Below are 11,154 nucleotides of genomic sequence, written 5' to 3'. Positions count from 1 at the left end.
TAACCAGAACCGCATTAAGACATAACATACCAAAAACTAAGTTATCTTACCCCGATGTCTCGGGAAAATATGATAAGCTAGCCCCGTCCTATCAGGTTCTAAGGATCAAACCATTTCCCAATGTTGAGTGACCCTAACTAAGCACGCAGTTGCGTGATCAAGGCAAAGGCACACTAGAATTAAGTACTGATAGCACACTGAACACATAAAACATCATTAGATAAATATGAAAGTATTTACATCAAGTACCCCATAGGAAGAACCAACTGAGGATTTAGCTCTCCATAGCAGGGAAGCTTCTTTTACAGCAATGAAAAAAGAAAATGAAAGACTGAAGAACTACAAGTAGTGGAGGGTGTCTCCTCTACTTCTAGAAACCTCACAATCACTCAAAATCTCATCCAAAGCTCCGCAAGATGGCTTCCTCGTCAAGCTCCGCTATCTCTCAGTCTCTCCACAGCCAAACCTAAAAACTAAAAAAAAAAACTAAAAAGAACTAAAAAAACTCCCCCCTCTTCCAAATTTGAGATTTCATCTTAAATAGGCACTCATGTCGGTGGCTGCACGCTTAGCGAGATCATCGCTCGCTTAACGCGTATAAGTGGCTTTTGGCTTAGCGCCAATCTTCTCGCTCAGCCTGGAGGATGCAAGCGGTGCACTTAGCGAGTTGACACTCGCTCAACGCTTCTGTACAACTCATCCTTCTTCCAGAGTCTTCTATGCGCTCAGCTAGCGGATGTCGCGCTTAGCGGATTGCTCGCTCAGCGCGTGAAACAGCTTAGCGAATCAATAAATTATGCACTTCACCAATCTTGCCCATTTTACCTGAAATTGAAATGGAATGATCATTAAATACACAAAATTGGGATACTGAGTACTGATTAGCTATATTAACAAAAAGTAATTACAATACTACAAAAAGAACTATAAATGGGAGGAGTTGTATACAATTTACAACAGTTTCTTACACAAAAGTTAGTTGTATTAACCGACTAACAAACTCCCCCAAATTTACAGTTTTGCTTGTCCTCAAGCAAATAAAGAACGACTCACTGGTCCCCAAGTGATAAAAACATGCAGTGATTATGTACAAAGGTGTGTGGTTCACAAAATATTAATCACATGATAACAAATGAAACATAATGCCTTTATCAATTGGTTTTCACAAGGCATGCAATTTTTTAGAGAAAAGAACATGTTAGTAAGCAACACAACTAAATGAAGCTAGGCAAGAGACAAATTTCATGGAAAGATGCTTAACCAATGTCTCACGGCCATTGTTTCACTCAAACACATGTGTTTAAGCTATTTAGCAATAACAACTAACAAGAGGTCCAATCTTTGTACTTCATCTCTTGCCATAAAGTTAGAAATACACATATTGAATCAGAAGGACTTTTATTGGCTTGTAGTGAGGCTGGGCTACAAAAAATATTGGTTTTTCTATGATGCAAAAGCTTGAATTCTAAGAGAGCACAAATCCTAGATTTACCCAATTTGTCTTTTCAATCCACTTAGCTCACTCACTTAGCCTTTCACTTGACTTTGTTCTAACAGAACACACACTTATTTGAACTCCTCTTCCCCCCCCCCCCCCCTTTTTTTTACACATAAAATATTTTATTAATTTGCTGTGTGTTGTTGTTTCTTACCTTTAAAATTAATCCACCCAACAAACTCCCCCAAATTTGTGGCAAAATTGTCTTAAACCAATGTGCTCTCCTAAAACATAAGCAAGGTAAATGGAGATGACAGTTCAAGGCTCAAGGTTCAATTTGACAATTACAATTCAGCTCAGAGATGGGTGAAAATGATATAATCATTGATAAACAGGTAAGCTTTATTTTTTTTCAAGTGGCTTGTATATACAACAATGGCCTTCATCATATCCAAATTCATTCATTTCATTCTAAAATTCAGAGATTGATACAAAAATCATTGCTCTATGCTAGTCATTCTTTCAACAATTAAGTTTACACTCTCACCGGGTTATGGTTCAAGCTTTTCTTTCACAATCAATCTGTCCACTGACTAACATTTCTAATTGTGAGCCTACTTTCTTGTTCTTTCTCCTCTAACAAACATGCTCATTCAAAACTCATGATTTAACACATGCTTCATCCATTCATGCAATCAACTCATAACACCAATTTCAAAAAAATTAATTATGTTTGCACTGCATACTCAGAGAATCAAGTCAAATTGTTCAGTATGCTTCAGGACATGCATACTAATTATCCACAACAAAAGTATGTAAACATAAGCATAAACCAATATCACAAAAAAATGTACTGAAGGCATAATAATTATAATATTTATCAAAACTCCTGTGACTGGTCTTGCTGCTGAGTGTCCTCCTCATCTGTAAATTGTAGCACAGGAGTGACTGGAGGAGTGGTAGTCAGTCTCAGGACTGGTGTGACAGGGTCATCTGGCATCTCAAGCACTGGGGTAGGTGTAGACAAAGGATCAGGCTGTATACAAAGGATCAAGCTGAAAGTTTTGATGATGCCAAAGGATTACATGAATTATATGCTTCTCAAAGATTTACTCAAGACAAAGCAATTAGAGATATTCAAGATGATAATCAAGACAGTCTATAGAGTCTTAGAAAGGATATTAAATAGGAAGGGAATTCCTATTGAAATCGCAAAAGGTTTGGCCAAGAATTTTAAGTTAAAAAAAGTCTTTATCAACAAATTTACTCTCTGGTAATCGATTACCAGAGGATGTAATCGATTACCAGTGGCCAAAACTGATTTACAACAGCTATTAAAATTTGAATTCAAAAATTTGCACTGTGTAATCGATTACACATATATGGTAATCGATTACCAGCAGTTTCTGAACGTTTTAATTCAAATTTTAAAGAGTGTAATCGATTACACACTTATTGTAATCGATTACCAGAGGAGTTTTTCAGAAAACATTCTCAACAGTCACATCTTTTTATGTGGTTATTGAATGGCTATCATAGGCCTATATATGTGTGGCTTGAGACACGATTTTGACAGAGTTTTTTGAGAACAAGTGTTTATCCTCTCAAAGAGCAAAAATCATTCTATCCTCTTAAAAATTCCTTGGCCAATTCAATTGCAATTCATTAAGGAATTATTTGAGCGCTCAATCTGTAAAATCCATCTCTTTCTAGAGAGATTCATTCTTCTTCTTCTACTCATTCTCTAAGGGATTAAGAGACCGTGGGTCTCTTGTTGTAAAGGAATTCTAAACACAAAGGAAGGATTGTCCTTGTGTGTTTAGAACTTGTAAAAGTAATTTACAAGATAGTGGAACTCTCAAGTGGGTTGCTTGGGGACTGGACGTAGGCACAAGGGTGTGGCCGAACCAGTATAAATCTGAGTTTGCACTTTCTCTTCCCTTAATCTCCTTTGTTTATTATTGCTTTACATTCATATTTAAATTGTTTTATTTGAATTAATATTTAAGAAGTTCATTGTTAAGGAAATCTATAACTTGAAAAGAAAGTGAAATAATTTTTAATTGGGGAAATAGTTTAGAATATCTTAATTCAACCCCGCCTTCTTAAGATATCTGAGGCCACTTGTCTAACAAGTGGTATCAGAGCTTCATTCTTGTATAAAGTTTAGAAGCTTCAAGAAAATGATGGCCTCAGCAAAGTCCTTATTTCCAGAAGGGAATTCTATCAATAGACCTCCAATCTTTAATGGAGAGGGTTACCATTACTGGAAAACCCGAATGCAAATTTTTATTGAGGCAATAGATCTAAATATTTGGGAAGCCATAGAAATAGGGCCTTATATACCCACCACAGTGGAAAGAATTTCAATAGATGGTAGTTCATCAAGTGAAAGCATAACTATAGAAAAACCTAGAGATAGATGGTCTGAAGATGATAGAAAACGAATACAATACAACTTAAAAGCCAAAAATATAATAACATCTGCCCTGGGAATGGATGAATATTTCAGGGTTTCAAATTGTAAGAGTGCTAATGAAATGTGGGACACTCTTCGATTAACACATGAAGGAACTACAAATGTTAAAAGATCTAGGATAAATGCACTAACTCATGAGTATGAATTATTTAGAATGAATGCAAATGAAAATATTCAAAGCATGCAAAAGAGATTTACACATATAGTAAATCATCTAGCAGCCTTAGGAAAAGAATTTCAAAATGAGGATCTCATAAACAAGGTGTTAAGATGTTTAAGTAGAGAATGGCAACCCAAAGTAACGACCATTTCTGAATCAAGAGATTTATCTAACATGTCCCTTGCCACTCTATTTGGAAAGTTGCAGGAACACGAGATGAAATTATTGAGATTACACCAACATGAAGAAAATGACAAGAAAAAGAAAGGAATTGCTCTTAAAGCATCATCCTCAATTCAAGAAGAAAGTGATCAGGATAATGATCCAGATGATGATGATGATCTAAGTCTTTTTGTAAGAAGATTCAACAAGTTTCTTAAAGTAAGAGGAAATCAGAGGCGACCCAATTTTAAATCAAAGAAAAGGACAGAAAATTCATCCTCTACTCTAAAATGCTTTGAATGCAATCAACCTGGACATCTGAGGGTTGATTGTCCCATCTTCAAGAAAAAGATGGAAAAATCTGAAAAGAAAAATCATAGTGAAAAGAAACTGAAGAAAGCATACATCACATGGGATGAAAATGATATGGAATCTTCTGAAGATTCTGAAAATGAAGAGATAAATCTCTGCCTTATGGCTAAAAGTTACGAAAGTGATGAAGAGGTAACATCTTCGAATAACTTATCTATTTCTTTTGATGAATTGCAAGATGCATTTGCTGATCTGCATAAAGAGTCAATTAAACTTGCAAAATTAGTTTCATCTTCAAAGAAAACAATTTCAAATTTAGAAAATGAGATTTCAAAATTAAACAAAGAATTAGATCTTCTTAGAAATGAAGTCTCAATTTCTAAAACAAATGAAAAAGTTAATATCTCCACTATTTCTGACAAGAAAATATCAGATTCTTGTAGTTGTTGTGATAAATATGTAAAAGAAATTAAAGAGTTGAAAAATTCACTTGCAAAATTTTCATATAGTAAAAATAATTTAGATGTTATATTAAGTAAACAAAGATATGTGTCTAATAAAAATGGACTAGGGTATAAATCTGATAAACAACAAAAGTTTCATAAAAACTTTTCCACTTCCACACAAAAATGTAATTCTAATTCTTTCACTTGTTTTTACTGTGGAAGAAGAGGACATGGCATATCAACTTGCTACTTCAAGAAAAATTACAGTAACATTAAAATGATATGTGTCCCAAAAGGATCCTCAGTTTATACTAACATGCAAGGACCCAATAAAATTTGGGTACCTAAGTCAAAAACTTAATTATGCAGTTATCTTTGAGAAAGAAGTGGTACATAGATAGCGGATGCTCAAAACATATGACTGGAGATGCATCAAATTTTACACATATCTCTCCAAAGAAAAGCGGGCATGTAACATATGGTGACAACAACAAAGGTAGAATCCTTGGAGTGGGTAAAATAGGTACAAATTCTTCAAACTCCATTGAAAATGTTCTACTTGTTGAAGGACTTAAGCATAGCCTGCTTAGCGTTAGTCAACTATGTGACAAAGGCTATCTAGTATCATTTGATTCTCAAAAATGTCTTATAGAACATAAGCATGACATTAATATAAAGCATGTAGGACATAGAGTCAATAATGTTTACATGATAGACTTAAGCATAAAACAAGAAAACAACCATTGCTTTCTTAGTAAAGATGATGGTTATGGCATAAAAGAATTGCTCACATAAACATGGATCACTTAAATAAATTAATTTCAAAAGACTTAGTAGTTGGTTTGCCTAAATTGAAATTTGAAAAAGATAAACTATGTGATGCATGTCAAAAGGGCAAACAAACAAGAGTCTCATTCAAACCTAAAAATGTTGTTTCAACCACTCAACCCTTACAATTATTGCATATGGATTTATTTGGTCCATCTAGAACCATGAGTTTTGGAGGAAATTACTATGCTTTAGTTATAGTTGATGATTTCTCTAGATATACTTGGACATTATTTATTACACATAAAAGTGATTCATTCCAAGCATTTAGAAAACTAGCTAAAGTCATACAAAACAAGAAAAATCTTAAGATTGCATCCATTAGAAGTGATCATGGGGGTGAATTTGAAAATAAAGATTTTGAATTATTTTGTGATGAACATGGTATTGAACACAATTTTTCTGCACCTAGAACTCCTCAACAAAATGGAGTTGTTGAGAGGAAAAATAGGTCATTGGAAGAAATTGCAAGAACTTTATTAAATGATACTTCTCTTCCAAAGTATTTTTGGGCTGAAGCTGTCAATACTGCATGTTACATCATGAATAGGGCCTTAATAAGACCCATTTTAAAGAAAACCCCATATGAGTTATATAATGGTAGAAAACCTAATATTTCTCATCTACATGTTTTTGGTTGCAAATGCTTTGTGCTTAATAATGGTAAAGATAATCTAGGAAAATTCGATGCAAAATCTGATGAAGGTATTTTTCTTGGATATTCATTACAAAGCACAACATATAGGATATATAATAAAAGAACTATGAATATCGAGGAATCCATTCATGTTACCTTTGATGAATCTAATGCTATCTTGTCAAGAAAGAATATGCTAGATGATATTGCAGATTCTTTAGAACATATGAATATTCATGAACAAGATTCCAAAGGAAATGATAAAGGAAACAATGAAGATCCTCCAGAACAAGTAAAATCCAATGATGAACTTCCAAGAGAATGGAAAGCTTCAAGAGATCGTCCCCTCGACAACATTATTGGTGATATCTCAAAAGGGGTAACAACTAGACATTCTCTTAAAGATTTATGCAATAATATGGCATTTGTATCTATGATTGAACCTAAAAATATAAAAGAAGCCATAGTAGATGATAACTGGATCATTGCCATGCAAGAAGAACTGAACCAATTTGAAAGAAACAATGTGTGGAAATTAGTAGAAAAACCTGAAAATTATCCTGTCATAGGAACAAAATGGGTTTTTAGAAATAAATTAGATGAACATGGTATAATTATTAGAAATAAAGCCAGATTAGTAGCAAAAGGGTATAATCAAGAAGAAGGAATAGACTATGAAGAAACATATGCTCCTGTTGCAAGATTAGAAGCCATTAGAATGCTTTTGGCATATGCATCCATAATGGATTTTAAACTTTATCAAATGGATGTTAAGAGTGCCTTTCTAAATGGTTTAATTCAAGAAGAGGTATATGTTGAACAACCCCCTGGTTTTGAAATTCCTGATAAACCAAACCATGTTTATAAATTACAAAAGGCTCTTTATGGTTTGAAACAAGCCCCTAGGGCGTGGTATGAACGCTTAAGCAATTTTCTTCTAGAAAAAGAATTCTCTAGAGGTAAAGTGGATACCACATTGTTCATAAAGAGAAAGCATAATGATATTTTGTTGGTTCAAATATATGTTGATGATATAATTTTTGGATCCACTAATGATTCATTGTGCAAGGAGTTTTCCCTTGATATGCAAAGTGAATTTGAAATGTCAATGATGGGAGAACTAAAGTACTTTCTGGGACTACAAATCAAGCAAACTGAATAAGGTATATTCATCAATCAATCCAAGTACTGCAAGGAATTGATCAAAAGATTTGGGATGGATAGTGCAAAACACATGTCTACACCAATGAGCACTAGTTGTTACTTAGATAAAGATGAATCTGGTCAGTCTATAGACATAAAACAATATCGAGGTATGATCGGATCTCTTCTTTATTTATCTGCTAGTAGACCTGATATTATGTTTAGTGTATGCATGTGTGCTAGGTTTCAATCCAACCCCAAACAATCACATTTAAGTGTAGTTAAGAGAATCATGAGATATCTATTAGGTACAATAAATTTAGGATTATGGTATCCTAAGAACTCAACATGTAACTTAATAGGATATTCTGATTCTGACTTTGCCGGATCTAAAACTGATAGAAAAAGCACAAGTGGAACTTGTCAATTCATTGGATCCGCTCTTGTCTCATGGCATAGTAAGAAATAAAACAGTGTTGCTTTGTCCACTGCTGAAGCGGAATATATTTCTGTCGGCAGTTGTTGTGCACAGATTTTATGGATGAAGCAACAATTATCTGACTATGGCATCATTCTTGATCGCATACCTATTAAGTGTGACAATACTAGTGCCATAAATCTATCCAAAAACTCTGTTCAACACTCTAGAACCAAACATATAGAAATTAGGCATCATTTTCTTAGAGATCATGTCCTAAAGGGAGATTGTATATTAGAGTTTGTTGATACAAAGAATTAGCTTGCTGATATCTTTACAAAACCTCTCCCAAAAGAAATATTTTTCTCAATAAGAAGAGAATTAGGGCTTTTAGACCTTAGTGATTTGGATAGGTAATTTTTTTTTATGAATGATTGATTGTGTTTTGATGAAATATGACACTTGTTTTGTTTAACTTAGTTTACTTTTCTTGTTAGTATAATTAACTCTTAAGATAGTATAAGTTTTTAAGACTTAGAAATAAGTTTTCTTTTAGGAAAAGGCTATTTTTTGTTCTGGTAATCGATTACATGAATACTGTAATCGATTACACTAGAACAGATGGCCTGTAATCGATTACAGTATTCATAAAATCGATTACCAGTAGGCTGCCTCCTCCTGTAATCGATTACCATTACTTGTAATCGATTACCACGCGTCCTGCTCTATAAATATCACGTTTTCAGAATCTCCTGCGCAGCCCCTTCTTCCTTGCGCCGTACCTCCATTCCCAAACCTCCAAACCGGAAATCTCATTCATTTCTTCATCAAATCGACTCCCGTAAATTGCAATCTTCTTCTTTTTCATTTTTATTTTGATTTCACCGATTAAAATCTGCAAAAACACCCTCAAATGGCAGAATCATCAAAGAAACGGTACTCCAATCTTTTCTCATCGTTCTGGAGCCACTAGCGCATCCACAGCACCAATTCCACCCTCATTGTCCTCTTCCCCAGTGTTTTCTTCCGACAAACAGCAGAAACGGTACTCCAATCTTTTCTCATCTCGTTCCATTATCGACCCTAAGTTTATTGATATGGAATTCTTTTCTGCTGAAACCTTTGATTGCATTCAAGCCTTTCAGAACTTAGGTCTTCTACCTTTTATGTCATTACAATTGCCTATTTATCCTGAATTGGTTAAAGCTTTTTATTGTAATCTTGAAATTCAGGACAACACTCTGATTTCTGAAATTTTTGGGATAAAAATGGCCATTGACCAGTCCCTTTTCCATGACTTAACCAAATTACCCAGTGACGGTGTACCATTTGAAGGTACACTGAATGACGACTGGAAATTTGATTTCTCTGCCCATGATGCCCGCTAGTTGGTTTGCACCAACAATGCGGATATGACCGGACGTCTTCTTGCCGGGTCATTGGCTTTTGAAAGCCGCATCCTTCACTATTTAATTGTGCATATTTTGCTTCCACGGTCTTCCAACCTTGCCTAGGTTTCTGAGGAAGATCTAATTATCATGTGGGCCTTTCATACAGGGCGTCAACTTGACTGGGCACACTTAGTCAGATATCGCATGCATAAGGCATTGCGATTAAATGCTCCGCTACCATATCCACAGCTTGTCACTCTCTTTTTCCGCCATTTTCAAATTCCTCTTGATTCTGAACCTTACGTTCCAATCAAGAGATCCTTTTTAATTGGTGCTGCTGTGATTGCTTCTTTTGGTTACCGCAAAGAGCATGATGGCTCTTGGGTAAAAAAGGGTGCTCCACCCACTAATGATGAAGGCAACCTACCAGTTGAAGATAATTCCTCTCTTCTTCGAAAGCTTTTGGAAAAATTCGATGGTCTTCAGACTTTTGTTGGTGACAAATTTGATGATATGGAATTGCAAGTCGACATGCGGTTTAATGCCATAGAATCAAGGATCACCAAAGTTGAAGATGTCTCCTTCATCCGTACTTGCTTTGATCCACCACCATCGCCTCCATCATCCTCTTAGCTTATATGTTATTATTAAGACTAAGTATTATTAGTGGTTAAGTCTTATTAGTACTTTGTTTTATCGCCGTGTATTTGGCTTTTTGCTGCTCTAGTTATCGTAATCTTGCACTATAATTATATTTCTAGACTTTGTTTTGGTTGATTATGACAATGTGTGGATTTATTTTGGTTTAATGGTTGGTTTTGTTTGGATATTTATTGTGTTAATGTTTGGATATTGATTGCCTTGCTCTAGTTCTTTTTGATGTTGCCAAAGGGGGAGAGAACTTAGGAGAGAACATGGGTTAGAAATCAATTAGAAATTTATCGTTAAGAAAAGTTAGGCATACATGCCAAAAGATAGGGGGAGTAAGGGTTGTGTGAGCGTGCTATCATCTTGTATATAGCTTGTCTTGATTTCAGGTATTGTCATCATAAAAAAGGAGGAGATTGTAGACAAAGGAACAAGCTATATACAAAGGATCAAGCTGAAAGTTTTGATGATGCCAAAGGATTACATGAATTATATGCTTCTCAAAGATTTACTCAAGACAAAGCAATTAGAGATATTCAAGATGATAATCAAGACAGTCTATAGAGTCTTAGAAAGGATATTAAATAGGAAGGGAATTCCTATTGAAATCGCAAAAGGTTTGGCCAAGAATTTTAAGTTAAAAAAAGTCTTTATCAACAAATTTACTCTCTGGTAATCGATTACCAGAGGATGTAATCGATTACCAGTGGCCAAAACTGATTTACAACAGCTATTAAAATTTGAATTCAAAAATTTGCACTGTGTAATCGATTACACATATATGGTAATCGATTACCAGCAGTTTCTGAACGTTTTAATTCAAATTTTAAAGAGTGTAATCGATTACACACTTATTGTAATCGATTACCAGAGGAGTTTTTCAGAAAACATTCTCAACAGTCACATCTTTTTATGTGGTTATTGAATGGCTATCATAGGCCTATATATGTGTGACTTGAGACACGATTTTGATAGAGTTTTTTGAGAACAACAAGTGTTTATCCTCTCAAAGAGCAAAAATCATTCTATCCTCTTAAAAATTCCTTGGCCAATTCAATTGCAATTCATTAAGGAATTATTTGAGCGCTCAAT

This window comes from Glycine soja, chromosome 17 (assembly GCF_004193775.1).
Source record: "Glycine soja cultivar W05 chromosome 17, ASM419377v2, whole genome shotgun sequence".
NCBI classification, from domain to species: domain Eukaryota; kingdom Viridiplantae; phylum Streptophyta; class Magnoliopsida; order Fabales; family Fabaceae; genus Glycine; species Glycine soja.
Note: the sequence above shows the minus strand (reverse complement) of the source record.